This window comes from Triticum dicoccoides, chromosome 6B (assembly GCF_002162155.2).
Source record: "Triticum dicoccoides isolate Atlit2015 ecotype Zavitan chromosome 6B, WEW_v2.0, whole genome shotgun sequence".
Lineage (NCBI taxonomy): Eukaryota > Viridiplantae > Streptophyta > Magnoliopsida > Poales > Poaceae > Triticum > Triticum dicoccoides.
The window spans coordinates 265,763,085-265,777,580 of NC_041391.1; the positions used below are offsets into that span (position 1 = coordinate 265,763,085).

Here is a 14,496-nt window from a genome sequence, read left to right on the forward strand (position 1 = left end):
CATAAAGCAAACAGTGCTGGTCCGCTTCCTTATTTCTAGTTGTTAACGACCAATATAGATGGTCATAACCTTGTAGATTGTGGTGGGTTGTGATGACTAGGCGCCATCTCATCAGTTTTGCCTATGTGTCATGTCCATGTGTCATTTTTTGCCCTAAGTTATGAAGCAACCTATATTTTTGTTATTCCAAAAATTCCCAAAAAATTCTCATAAATTGTTTGGATCATATCTTCATCAAATATGTCAAAAACCTTCCTTGCCTAGTTCAAAAATAACTCAACAATATTCATTTTCCTATTCTGTTCAGAACAACACCTTGTGAAGGACGTACCACTTTGGCATGTCCAAATAGTATCAATTTTCTACGGTGCTTCCCTATGCCCAAATAACCATCCTCCACCAAATTCCACCTCAATCCATTCATTATTTTGAGCACAGCTTCAACATTCGTATTTATGTCCAGTGTGGTACTTTGCAAAGCAAGTACCGCCTAGGCTCCTCCTTTTGAGCTGAAAATTTGTGAAGACGGTCTTCTTAGTAATTGATCATCCTCAGCCAAAACTCACGCCCATTAGCCATGTACATTTCCCGTACCGCTAATCAAACACTTGGCTGCTAATTCATGTTTGAGCATCGATCGGTCTCCTCGTGAGAATCTTATGTTGTAATTTTCTTCCTAGCACCTACCTGGGGAGTGCCCAACCCACTATACATGCCAAGGCTTCCCAGAACACATGGCAACGCCACGATCACGCGGTGATCATGCGGCCGACATGCGAGTTTACGCGCTCTAGAGTTGGGGGCCTCGGCCACCGCCCAAACCTCGACGTATCGCCACCAAACCACGTATTTTTGATTAAATAGGTACTTATGTAACTAGAAATGATTTTTGGAAAAAATAAATAGCAAACTATGAGGCAGCTGCAGTTCAAATTTGACACGCTTCCAGCTGAATTAGTGGAAATTTGTCTTTTTCACGAAAGGTGGATCAAAACTTTTTACACCCAACCATTTCATCAATTGTGCATTAAATATGTCCTAGTATATTAGAAAAATGATTTGGTCCAATTTTCCAACAATTATTTGGGAGGTCCTTCACAAAAAACACTCCTTTTGATCACCCGAAAAATGGAAAATGGTTTTTTCGTCCAAAGAAAATGAAAACTTCCTTAGGGAACATTGTTTGCCATTCCAATATGCACCCTTGTGCACAATATGAGATCATTTGAACAAACTATGCCATGAATGTGGCCATAAGATTGATCATTTGGCTTGAAAGCCATTGATCTCCACACGTGATAGCTCATTTCTGAGAATACTTTTTTTAAAATAATTGCCGTATTACAAGTTTGTTATTTTTCCTGGGAACTTGGCCACATATAATGACACAATGCGAAGGTTTCCCAATTTTTTGATTTTTTTTGAATTGTTTATGCCCGTTTCAAAATGCGGTCAAAACGGCGGGAATGACCGTTCCTAGCTAGTGGTTGAATCTTGGAATTTTTTGGTGTTTCTCTAATTAAATAGATACTTATGTACCTAGAAATGATTTTTGGAAAAAATAAAGAGCAAACTACAAGGCAGCTACAATTCAAATTTGACCCGCTTCCAACTGAATCGGCGGAAATTTGTCTTTTTCACGAGAGGTGGATCAAAACTTTTTACACCCAACCATTTGGTCAATTGTGCATTAAATATGTCCTAGTATTTTAGAAAAATGATTTGGTACAATTTTGCAACAATTATTTGGTAGGTCCTTCACAAAAAAACCTCCTTTTGGGCACTCGAAAAATGGAAAATGGTTTTTTCGTCCAAAGAAAATGAAAACTTCCTTAGGCAACATTGTTTGCCATTCCAATATGCACCCTTGTGCACAATATGGGATCATTTGAACAAACTATGCCATGAATGTGGCCATAAGATTGATCATTTGACTTGAAAGCCATTGATCTCCACACGTGATAGCTCGTTTCTGAGAACACTTTTTTAAAATAATTGCCGTATTACAAGTTTGTTATTTTTCCTGGGAACTTGGTCACATGTAATGACACAATGCGAAGGTTTCCCAATTTTTTAGTTTTTTTTGAATTTTTATGGCCGTTTCGAAATGCGGTCAAAACGACGGGAATGACCGTTCCTAGCAAGTGGTTGAATCTTGGATTTTTTTGGTGTTTCTCTTATTAAATAGATACTTATGTACCTAGAAATGATTTTTGGAAAAAAATAAAGAGCAAACTACGAGGCAGCTACAGTTCAAATTTGACCTGCTTCCAACTGAATCGGCGGAAATTTGTATTTTTCATGAGAGGTGGATCAAAACTTTTCACACCCAACCATTTGGTCAATTGTGCATTAAATATGTCCTAGTATTTTAGAAAAATGATTTGGTCCAATTTTGCAACAATTATTTGGTAGGTCCTTCACAAAAAAACCTCCTTTTGGGCACTCGAAAAATGGAAAATGGTTTTTTCGTCCAAAGAAAATGAAAACTTCCTGAGGCAATATTGTTTGCCATTCCAATATGCACCCTTGTGCACAATATGAGATCATTTGAACAAAATATGCCATGAATGTGGCCATAAGATTGATCATTTGGCTTGAAAGCCATTGATCTCCACACGTGATAGCTCTTTTTTAGAACACTTTTTTTAAAATAATTGCCGTATTACAAGTTTATTATTTTTCCTGGGAACTTGGACACATATAATGACACAATGCGAAGGATTCACAATTTTTTGATTTGTTTTTGAATTTTTTATGCCCGTTTCAAAATGCGTTCAAAACGGCGGGAATGACCTTTCCTAGCTAGTGGTTGAATCTTGGAATTTTGTTGGTGTTCCTCTGATTAAATAGATACTTATGTACCCAGAAATGATTTTTAGAAAAAATAAAGAGCAAACTATGAGGTAGCTATAGTTAAAATTTGACCCGCTTCCTACTGAATCGGCGGGAATTTGTCTTTTTCACGAGAGGTGGATCAAAACTTTTTACACCCAACCATTTGGTCAATTGTTCATCAAATATGTCCTAGTATTTTAGAAAATTGATTTAGTAAAATTTTGCAACAAATATTTGGTAGGTCCTTCACAAAAAAGCCTCTTTTCGGGCACTCGAAAAATGAAAAATGAATTTTCCGTGCAAAGAAAATAAAAACTTCCTTAGGTAACATTGTTTGCCATTTCAAGATGCACCATTGTGCATAATATGAGATCATTTCTTTGAATTTTTCATGTGAAAAAGTAGAAGAAAAACAAAAGAATGCCGAGGTAGATGCTTTTTTGAAACATAATTTGTCTTTTTGATGAGAGGTGGATCGAAAGAATTTTACATCTAAAGATTTGGTCAACTGTACATAAAATGCAGTCTTATAGTTTTGTAAAATGGAGTGGTGCTGTAAATTTTTTTGGCACTCCGAAAATAGAAAATGACCCCCCCCCTAAAAACTCATTTCTCATAACAATTTTTAAAAGATATTTGTCTTATTCCAATTACAAGTTTGTTAGTTTTCCTAAAAACTATGTCACATTTGGTGACACAATGAGAATGTTTCTTTTTGAATTTCTCATATCATAAAATTGTTTATATGATTCAACACCTTTTTTGATAAAATATGGTTTAACATCTTATTTTTAGTCAATTACGACCAATTTAGAAGGTCATAACGTGTACTCGGTTCTAATTGGTCCATGGACATGTCACGCGGATTGTGCACAAACACCGTCGGATGCTCTCGGATCGGACGACAGCCCTTTCTCCCTCACCCCTCCCCCTATTTGTCTCAAAAAGAGAAAAAGAAAAAAGAAAACTCCCTCACCCTCTCACCCCACGAACCCTAGAACTCCAGATCCACCTCACGCGCTCCCTCTCCCACATCGCCGCCGCCACCCCGCCGATTCAGATCCGACACCGCTGCCTGCGCCCGCGCACCACCACCCGCTCCTCCTTGCCTCCCAGAGGACGTCCACCGCTCTTCCTCCGCCCGTCTCGGAGGCCTCGGTCGGCACCCTCCGCCGCATGGCCGCCGCGCTCGTCCCGCCCTCGGCGCCGCACCTCCACCGCCATCTCTGCTGGCTCCTCGCCGACGCCTCCGCCCCTTCCTCGTCCAGCGCGCCGCTCGGGAACAAGCACTGGAAGGACCTGGTGGTCACCGTCCGGGACGGCGTGCTCATCCCACGGCCCGAGACGGAGGCCGTCGTGGAGATGGTCGCCACCACCGACTGCGAGCGGGGGTCCTGGTCTTCTCCCTCGTCATCCTCGGTGGTGGCATCGTGGCTTGGCGCCATCGTCGTGCCCTGCGTCGACGTCTCGATCAGCTTCACGGATCACCGTCTTCACGGTACGCAAGCACACATGTCTGAAATCCATAGTCAACAGTTTGGTGTACGCACTGACTACTGAGTCATGAGCCATGCGTGTGGTTGTGCTTGTGCAGAGGTTGGTCGAAGAGGGATGGAGTTCATGACGTTCCTGCTGTCCCTGTCCGTGTTCCTCTTCGGCACCTCCCGGTTCATCTATGCCCTGCTCGGCCTCGACCCCTTCATCTTCGACCTCATCCTGGTGAGATTTCCATCCAACCCTCCCCGTCCCCATGGTGCTCTTTCTAGTTAGTACTCGTCCGAGAGAGTTGCAATACCAACCGTTAGAATCCTCTTTCTATTATTCAGTACGTCTCCCGCTGTCGACTTGTTGCGCATAAACATCACTGTTGATTTTCTTGATATTCCGGTATAGGATCATCATATATTGAAATCTGGGACTTGTTTGAGAGTTCAGACCCCCTATTTTGGGGCACCAACAAGGAAATTTAAGGCCTGTTTGTAGTGATTCACAAGGATTTGCAGCAATTCTTATTTTTGTGTAGTTAATACGGAGGTTGCAACAACTCTTGTACAGCACTAGAGTTTTGTTTCCCTGTACTTTTGTAACATATTTAGTCCTGACTGAACTTTTGTCATGATCAGGTTGAAAATATTGGAGCTAAATTGGTCAGGTTGAAAATACTGGAGCTAAAGAGGTTGATTATTGGGTAGTTAGTCCAGTTTTATTTAGATTAAATATGTGTGATTCAGCTGTGAGATGCACAAGTTTGTATTGTGATTTCTGGAACCCTGCTGTTTAGATGCGGTTTTGTTGTGTTTTTGAACGGTTGGTACCCCAGATTCGTGTTTCGTTTGCTGAAAACTATAGTTGTGTTTACTGTAGAGTGTAGACTCGTGGCAGGTACTCTGACAAAATATTTGAAGGGTTAAATAATGCTGAAATGCCCTGCTGCTGTGTAGCTCTACTGATGATGCAGATTGACAGATATTTTATGCTTGTGTTTGATTTGATGCCATGTCTACTTGCTTGCTTAATCATGAAGTAAATTGCTCGGTGCAGTTATTTTCTCTTAAGATTTTTGCAGTGTATGTCATCTAAATAAAACTGCAGGCAGTGATCTTCTTGTATGAGTATATATGTCTGCATTGCATGCTGGTTTTGTAAAAATATGATGATTACTTCTGTAGGACCTTGAAGTATGTCTAGAGGGGGGGGGGTGATTAGACTACTTGACCAATTAAAAACTTAACCTTTTCCCAATTTTAGAGTTTGACAGATTTTAGCAATCTTTGGACAAGTCAAGCAATCAACACACAAATTAAGCAAGCATGCAAAGAGTATATGGGCAGCGGAAATTAAAGCATGCAACTTGCAAGAAAGGAAAGGGAAGGGTTTGGAGGATTCAAACGCAGTTGGAGACACGGATGTTTTTGGCGTGGTTCCGATAGGTGGTGCTATTGTACATCCACGTTGATGGAGACTTCAACCCATGAAGGGTAACGGTTGCGCGAGTCCACGGAGGGCTCCACCCAAGAAGGGTCCACGAAGAAGCAACCTTGTCTATCCCACCATGGCCGTCGCCCACGAAGGACTTGCCTCACTAGCGGTAGATCTTCACGAAGTAGGCGATCTCCTTGCCCTTACAAACTCCTTGGTTCAACTCCACAATCTTGTCGGAGGCTCCCAAGTGACACCTAGCCAATCTAGGAGACACCACTCTCCAAGAAGTAAAAAATGGTGCATTGATGATGAACTCCTTGCTCTTGTGCTTCAAATGATAGTCTCCCCAACACTCAACTCTCTCTCATAGGATTTGGATCCGGTGGAAAGAGGATTTGAGTGGAAAGCAACTTGGGAAAGGCTATAGATCAAGATTCATGTGGTAGGAATGGAATATCTTGGTCTCAACACATGAGTAGGTAGTTCTCTCTCAGAACTGGTAAGTTGGAAGTGTAGGTTTGTTCTGATGGCTCTCTCCACGAATGAAGAGGAGGTGGAGGGGTATATATAGCCTCCACACAAAATCTAAGCATTGCACACAATTTACCAATCTCGGTGGGACCGAATCAACAAACTCGGTCAGACCGATTTAGTAAACCTAGTGACCGTTAGGATTTTCGGTGGGACCGACATGCAACTCGGTAGGACCGATATGGTTAGGGTTAGGGCATAACGTAATCTCGGTGAGACCGATTCCACAAACTCGGTGAAACCGATTTTGGTAATTAGCTAACCAGAGAGTTGGTCAGGTAAACTCGGTGGGACCGATTTGCTCTTTTCGGTGAGACCGAAATGTTACAAAAGGGAAACATAGAGTTTACATTGCAATCTCGGTGGGACTGATCGCTCACTTCGGTTAGACCGAAACGTTACGAAGGGAAACAGAGAGATTACAATTCCATCTCGGTGAGACCGAGATCCCTATCGGTGAGACCGATTTGCCTAGGGTTTGTGGTAGTGGCTATGACATTTGAACTCGGTGGCGCTGGATAGAAAGAATCGGTATGACCGATTTTGACTTTAGGTTTAGGTCATATGTGGATGTGAGAAAGTAGTTGAGGGTTTTGGAGCATATCACTAAGCACATCAAGCAAGAGGCTCATTAAGCAACACCTCATCCCTCCTTGATAGTATTGGCTTTTCCTATAGACTCAATGTGATCTTGGATCACTTAAAATGTAAAATGAAGAGTCTTGAGCTTTTGAGCTTGAGCCAATCCTTTGTCCTTGATATTTTTGAGGGATCGACTTTCATCATCCATGCCATGCCATTCATTGAGCTTTCCTGAAATATATGTCTTCGAATAGCATTAGCTCAATGAGCTAAATGTTGTTATGAATTACCAAAACCACCTAGGGATAGTTGCACTTTCAATCTCCCCCTTTTTGGTAATTGATGACAACATATAGATCAAAGCTTCGACAAATGATAATAAGATTGAAAAACATCGTCGCTTTGAGAAGTATGTGATAAGAAAGAGCTCCCCCTAAATTTGTGCATAGTTTAAGATTTGCTTTGGACTGCAAATGCACAAGGAATTAGGCTCATGGGTTACTCTTCCATGTCACATACATCTTGATGGAGCGCTGAAAATAATAAAGGTTGAATATATGCATTCATCACCAAGCAAAGTGAATGATCATATAAGGATAGGTAAGATAATATCATATAATCAAGCATAAGTGTAGCTTATGATCAAACACATGATCATCAATGTCTCGCAGGTAATGCATTGTATCTCAAGCAATCAAAAGTAAACGAAGTTCAACCAAGAAGACAAGAGAGAACAAAAAACAGCAAATCTCTCTCTCTCTCGAAGCCTATGATCTATACATTTTTCTCCCCCTTTGGCAACAAGTTACCAAAAAGTTCATAGAAAATGCATAGGACTATATCGTCTCTCAGGCTTGGTCTTCTGTTGGTGGTGTCCGGATAACTCCAAGAATGAAGGCTTCAGTTGATGTAGAGGGAGCTGGAGGAGTTGGTGCTGGAGCTGGTTGCCCTGGAGCTGTAGGAGCTGTAGCTGGTGCAGATGATGTGGCTCTGGTGTCTGTCACAGGTACTGCAGTTGACCTCTGAGCTCTAGGCACTTTGGCAAATGCATCTGTAGTTGTCCTGCCCTTCTTCTCCTGCATGTCATCCTGCAGGATCTCCACAACTGACTGAATCTCAGTTACTTTGACATCAAGATCATAGAATTTTTGTTCCATGATTCTTTCCAGGCTCTCCTGGTTTTGAGTCAGGGTGGCCAACCCCTTCTCAATCCTCAGTGATGATGCTATCAAGTAACCAAGCTGCTCCTGTTTGTTCTTCAAGAAATACTCAGATGCCTTTGCTTGAGTTGGCATCTTGGCAGCCTTCTCTTTCCTTGCTTTCTCCTTCTTCTCTTGAGCTTGCACTGATGATGATTCATTCTCATTCATGACAACTTGATTGTCCTCAAAGTCTGGATAGAGAGCAAAATGTTCCTTATCCAACAGATACTTTCCCGTGCCCATCTTTGAGTTAATCAACTCCTGAATCTGTGGAGCATATCCACAACTCCTCTTCTGGTCTGCTGCAGTCCTCTTGATTGTTTCAACCATAAGGCTCATGACCTTGAACTTCTGGGGCACATCAAATATATGTATCAATTTAATTGCATGCCCTCTAATCATGTTGTGGTCACCTGATTTGGGCAAAAGAGTGTGCCTTAAGATCTGGTTGATTGTAGGCAGCCCCGACAGAAGAAAATGAACTGATCCAAACTTGAAGGTCTCAAGGGCTTCATCTGGGATCTCCTTGTACATATGTGACATTGAGTTATGATCCATTTTCTTCTTGGCATAGATGTCCAAGTCATCTTCACTCTCCTTGGGGGCATGAATCAGATTGGCCCGTTCTTCTATGGTTGACCGGTACCTCGTTCCTTCTGACATCCAAACTATCCTGCCATCTGGATAGAAATGTGCTGTGGAGTAGAATTGCATAATGAGTTCATCATTCCAGTTGGTGAGCTTCTGCCCAACAAAATCTACAACTCCACAAGCAATGAAACTGTCTTGCACTCCAGGATAGTGTTCTTCATTTTCCTTCATGTAGGTCCAGTCGACCCATCTCATATCACACACTATGGGCTTCTTATCCAATAAGATGGTCTCATAGAAGTCCTGCTGCTCCTTGGTGTGGAACCTGTAATCTACAGCAGTTCTTCTCCTGGTGGCATATGGATCAGACAATCTCCATAGCCTCAACCCTGCATCCTTCCTAAGCTTCATATTTTCAGCCACTAGATGAGCATCGTTGTGGTCTGGAATCTTGGGTTTGAGCTTTCTTAGGATCTTCCCTTCTTCATCTTCCTCAGCAGCAATATCAGGCATTGGAGCCTTGTTCATCTCAGCTGCTGGTATACTCATGGTATTCCTCTTTGGTGCAATATTGGGCTTGGGGGCAGCTTTGGGTGCTTCTTTGGGCTTTCATGTTGCAGCCCCTGACTTTATAGCATCACCCATAAGCTTCTGTGCCTTGGGTGCTGGTGCAGCAACCTCTTCTTCCTCTTCCATCATGGAAGGTTGACCAACAACTCTGGCCATGGTCTTCTTGACCCTTTCCTTCCTTTTCTTTCCTTCTGCAACTGGCTCTTCAGGCATTTCAGGTACTTGAGTTGATGCTCTGGCTTTGGACATTGGTTGTCTACCTGCTGGCCTTTTGATCTTCATACCTGGCTTTATGTTCTTTGTTGAGCCATACTCCTTTTTGAGCACTACCTTCTTGGAAGTAGCCTCATCTTCTGCTGCCACATAGTCCTCATCCTCTGAGTCTGAGGTTCTCTTCCTTCTTGCTCTTGTGGCTGCTTTGGGCAAATTGCTAGGAGTACTTTTGCTCCCTTCATCTGAAGTACTTGAGGGACTAGTGCCCTCACTCATGTGAATCTGCTCTTCTTCCCTGTTCAGACTGTCAGTTTGGTCTGACATGCTGCAAAACACTGACTGCTGACCCTGTGAATAGTTATAGATGAGATAGAGTGGATGAGCATCACAAAATGTAGAGATTTTTGCAAAAGAATGATTCAAAAAACTTAGTTTTAGTTTCCACAGAAAGCATTTCGGATCTACCGATTTTCAAACTCGTTGATACCGAAGCAGTTTTGGAACCTAAACTAGTGAACTCGGTCAGACCGAGTCACAGTTCGGTGGCACCGAGACTGCTAGGGTTTCATAAAGCTCTAAAATTGGTCACACCGATTTGTATTTCTTGGTCAGACCGAGACTTACTTGTGCAATGGTGTTAGCCAAATCGGTGGGACCGAGTTTTTCAACTCGGTGGGTCCGAGATGGTTTCGGCGGAAACCTAACCCTAAATTTTTGAATCGCATCTATTCTAAGGATCACATTGACTGGATAGGAGTGTTTCAATCGTGGCAAGATACATGATGAACACAATGTGCTAGGAATCAGACGAAGATAGCACTGTGATCGAGTCCATACCCTAGTTCGGCGGTGAACTCGCTACGGTGGCAACGGCGGGGGTGAAATCCGTTGACGGCGGCGGAGACCAGCGACAGGAGGCGGCTGGCGATGAGGAGACGATCCGGAGACCCTGGAGGCAGAGTGAGCAATGCGTGGGCGAAGGGGTTTGGAGGAATTTCCAAATTTTTGCCCGTGACTATATATAGCCCGACCCTGTCGGTGTGACCGAGTGGAACAACTCAGTGACACCGAGATGCATAACTATATACAGTTACTGCCACTCGGTGGGACCGAAAAGTTCAAATCGGTTGCACCGAGATTGAAAACCTAGATCGACTTAGTGATCTCGGTGGGACCGAAATGGAGGAATCAGTCAGACCGAGAATGACAAAGAAGTTTTGGAAGTTTAAGCCTCTGACGAATCGGGGACTCCGAGTGCTCCTCACACAGAGTGGTTCGAATCTAACTTGATCAATTTTTTTGATGTAGCATGAATAGAGTTTGAGACGAGAAAAGCATAGATAGCTAGAGAAGGTTCTTAGGCATTCTTGTCCATCCACTTGGCCAAAGAAAAAGAAACAAATCAATCAAAACAACAAGTGGATGTCCTTGAATGAGTTAAATATGCAACCAACATGCTCACACAATAAAATGACAAATGAAATATGTGGCAAAGCATGCACAACCAAATCTAGCATCTATCAAACAATTGGTGATGACTAGGTCATCTATATATGAGTATATTGACTTAGGAGTCAAATGAGAACATTTGAGCATAGGTCATACTCATCGTTTAAGCTCAAGTGGGGTTACCACTTTTACATAATGCATTGATGTGTTCATACCATTAGAGTTGCTTTGACTCAATTCTTAGAGTTAAGCTCCCCCTAGATGTGAGATCCCCTTTTAGAGGAATGAACTAACCTCGGCTTTTGTTGATGATGACTTCATGTAGGTGTTGAAGATGTGAATGCTCAAAGTTGATGTAGATCATTTGGAGCAATCTTTTGGAGTGAGTTGCACTTTCAACATACCTACATGGGTTAGTCCCACAAGGAACAAAACAAGAATATCCATAGGCATAGAGTGATGCACACACAAGATGATGTCCATGAAATCATTAGGTTACCTTGTCCCTTGCCTTACCAACACGAGGGTTTGTGACTCCTTGAACTAGTGCAAGATGTGGAAGTTGATTGCACTTGTTCTTGCCGTAATGATATGAGTGAAGAATGTTGGCGGAGTCACCCTCAAGAACTCTCTAGTTCTTCTTCTTCGGGATCCACATCATCTTGATGGGAATCCTTGGAGTTGTAGTTGTACTTGATTAAGTAGAACTTGACGTAGTCTTGGGAACCCACTTGACCAAGGCCTTAGGTGCTTCTTCAAATGCATCAATCTCCTCTGGAAGCTTGTCCTTGCCTTTGTTCTTGTGGTCTTGTGGTGGAAGATCATCTTGCGTTTGTGTTCCCTTGAAGGAAGTAGGATCATACTTCTCTTGTTGAGGAACAAACTTCATCTTGGGGTATTGATCTTCTTCCCACTCAACTCCATTGGCATTGAACTTTCGTTCAAAACCAACACCTTGATTCTTCCGGTGCCTTCCTTGCTTGCGTACAATTTCCTCGAATTGCTTACTCCCGGCAAGACTCTTGTATACACCTTTCTCTATAATTCCCTTCAATAAGCTATTTTCTTGCTCAAGTGTAACTTGGCTAAGAGAATCATTAGTGGAATCAAGAGAACTACTAGAAGCAACAATATTGGATTTGCCATTGTTATTGCTACTACTAGAGGAAGAATCTTTCTTGTTCTTGTTACTAGACTTGACTTGAGGCATGTAAGTGGATAAGAGTAAACGCTTGGCAATATAAGAAGAAATTTTCTTGCGAAGATCATCATTGATTGCCTTTAAGAACTCATGCTCTTGCTCAAGATTGAGCTTTTTAAAGCATAACTTCTCATGAGCCCTTAAAAGTTCTCGATGATTCTCGAAGATAGTTTCATGAGCTAACTTAAGAGTGTTTAGTTCTTTAGTTAGAATCTCAATCTTCTCCTTATCATTGTCATTCATTTTATCTTGTTTAGCATGATTAATTGACGTTCCATCATAGTATTCATCACTAGAGTTGTCAACAAGTAAATCATCATCACCTAGCAAGTCATCTTCATCACTATTGAAATCAACATACTCGGGATGTGTTACCTTTGGACCTTTGGCCATGAAGCATCTTCCAATTCCTTCATTTGGTGAGTCAAATATGTCATAGGAGTTGGTTGACACAAGTGCTAGACCGGCAACACCTTCATCTTGAGTATATTCGGAGTCGGAGTGATAGCTTCTCTCGGAGTGATGGTCGGAGTCAGAGCCGGATACCCATTCACCAACATGAGCTTGATGTCTTCGTTTTGTGTAGCTCCTTGATGACTTGTCCTTCCTTTCCGAATCCTTGTTTCTCTGTGAGGGTCTTCGTTCATAACGATCATCTCTACTCCTTCTCTCTCTTGGTGGTGATTCTTTTCTTCTACTTCTTCTTTTAGGAGAATCTTCTCTTCTTTTGTGGGGTGCCATACACTCATTGGAATAGTGTCTGGGTCTTCCACAATTGTAGCAATTGCGCTCTCGACTAGAAGATCTTTTGTCATTGTATGACCTTGACTTGGAGCTTCTTTCTTTGCTTCTACTCTTGTAGAATTTGTTGAAGTTCTTCACCATTAAGCTTAATTCTTCATTGAAGGTTTGTTTCTCACTTGATGATGTGGGGGCTTCACATGAGGCTTTGTAAGCACCACTTGACTTGTTGTGAAGTTCTTCCTTATCCTTGAGTGACATCTCATGAGCAAAGATTCTACCAATGACTTCCGTTGGCTTGAGATATTTGTAGTTTGGCATCATTTGGATCAATGTGCACACAGTATCATACCTTCCATCCAATGATCTTAGGATCTTCTTGAAGGAAATATGCCCTAGAGGCAATAATAAAGTTATTATTTATTTCCTTATATCATGATAAATGTTTATTATTCATGCTAGAATTGTATTAACCGGAAACATAATACATGTGTGAATACATAGACAAACATAGTGTCACTAGTATGCCTCTACTTGACTAGCTCGTTTATCAAAGATGGTTATGTTTCCTAGCCATGGACAAAAGAGTTGTCATTTGATTAACGGGATCACATCATTAGGAGAATGATGTGATTGACATGACCCATTCTGTTAGCCTAGCACTTGATCGTTTAGTATATTGCTATTGCTTTCTTCATGACTTATACATGTTCCTGTAACTATGAGATTATGCAACTCCCGTTTACCGGAGGAACACTTTGGGTGCTACCAAACGTCACAACATAATTGGGTGATTATAAAGGAGTACTACAGGTGTCTCCAAAGGTACATGTTGGGTTGGCGTATTTCGAGATTAGGTTTTGTCACTCTGATTGTCGGAGAGGTATCTCTGGGCCCTCTCGGTAATGCACATCACTATAAGCCTTGCAAGCAATGTAGCTAATGAGTTAGTTACGGAATGATGTATTACGTAACAAGTAAAGAGACTTGCCGGTAACGAGATTTGACTAGGTATTGGATACCGGCGATCGAATCTCGGGCAAGTAACATACCGATGACAAAGGGAACAATGTATGTTGTTATGCGGTTTGACCGATAAAGATCTTCATAGAATATGTAGGAGCCTATATGGGCATCCAGGTTCCACTGTTGATTATTGATCGGGAATACTTCTAGGTCATGTCTACATAGTTCTTGAACCCGTAGGGTCCGCACGCTTAACGCTATGTTGACAGTTATATTATGAGTTTGTGAGTTTTGATGTACCGAAGTTTGTTTGGAGTCCCGGATGTGATCACAGACATGACAAAGAGTCTCAAAATGGTCGAGACATAAAGATCGATATATTGGACGACTATATTCGGACACCGGAAGTGTTCCGGGTGATTTCGGAGAAAATCAGAGTGCTGGAGGGTTACCGGAACCCCCCGGGAGAAGTAATGGGCCTCATGGGCCTTAGTGGAGAGAGAGAGGGGTGGCCAGGGTGGGCCGCGCGCCCCCTCCCCCTCTGGTCCGAATTGTACTAGGAGGGGGGGGGGGGCGGCGCCCCCCTTTCCTTCTCCCTCTCCCCCTTCCTTTCCCCCTCCTAGTAGGAGTAGGAAATGGGGAGTCCTACTCCTACTAGGAGGAGGACTCCTCCTCCTGGCGCGCCCTCTA

General features: G+C 42.4%; 1 pseudogene; it reads left to right on the plus strand.

Moving 5' to 3' along the window:
• The first annotated feature begins 734 nt into the window (after window positions 1-734).
• LOC119321086 overlaps window positions 735-14,496 on the plus strand; it is a 25,905-nt pseudogene continuing 12,143 nt past the window's right edge.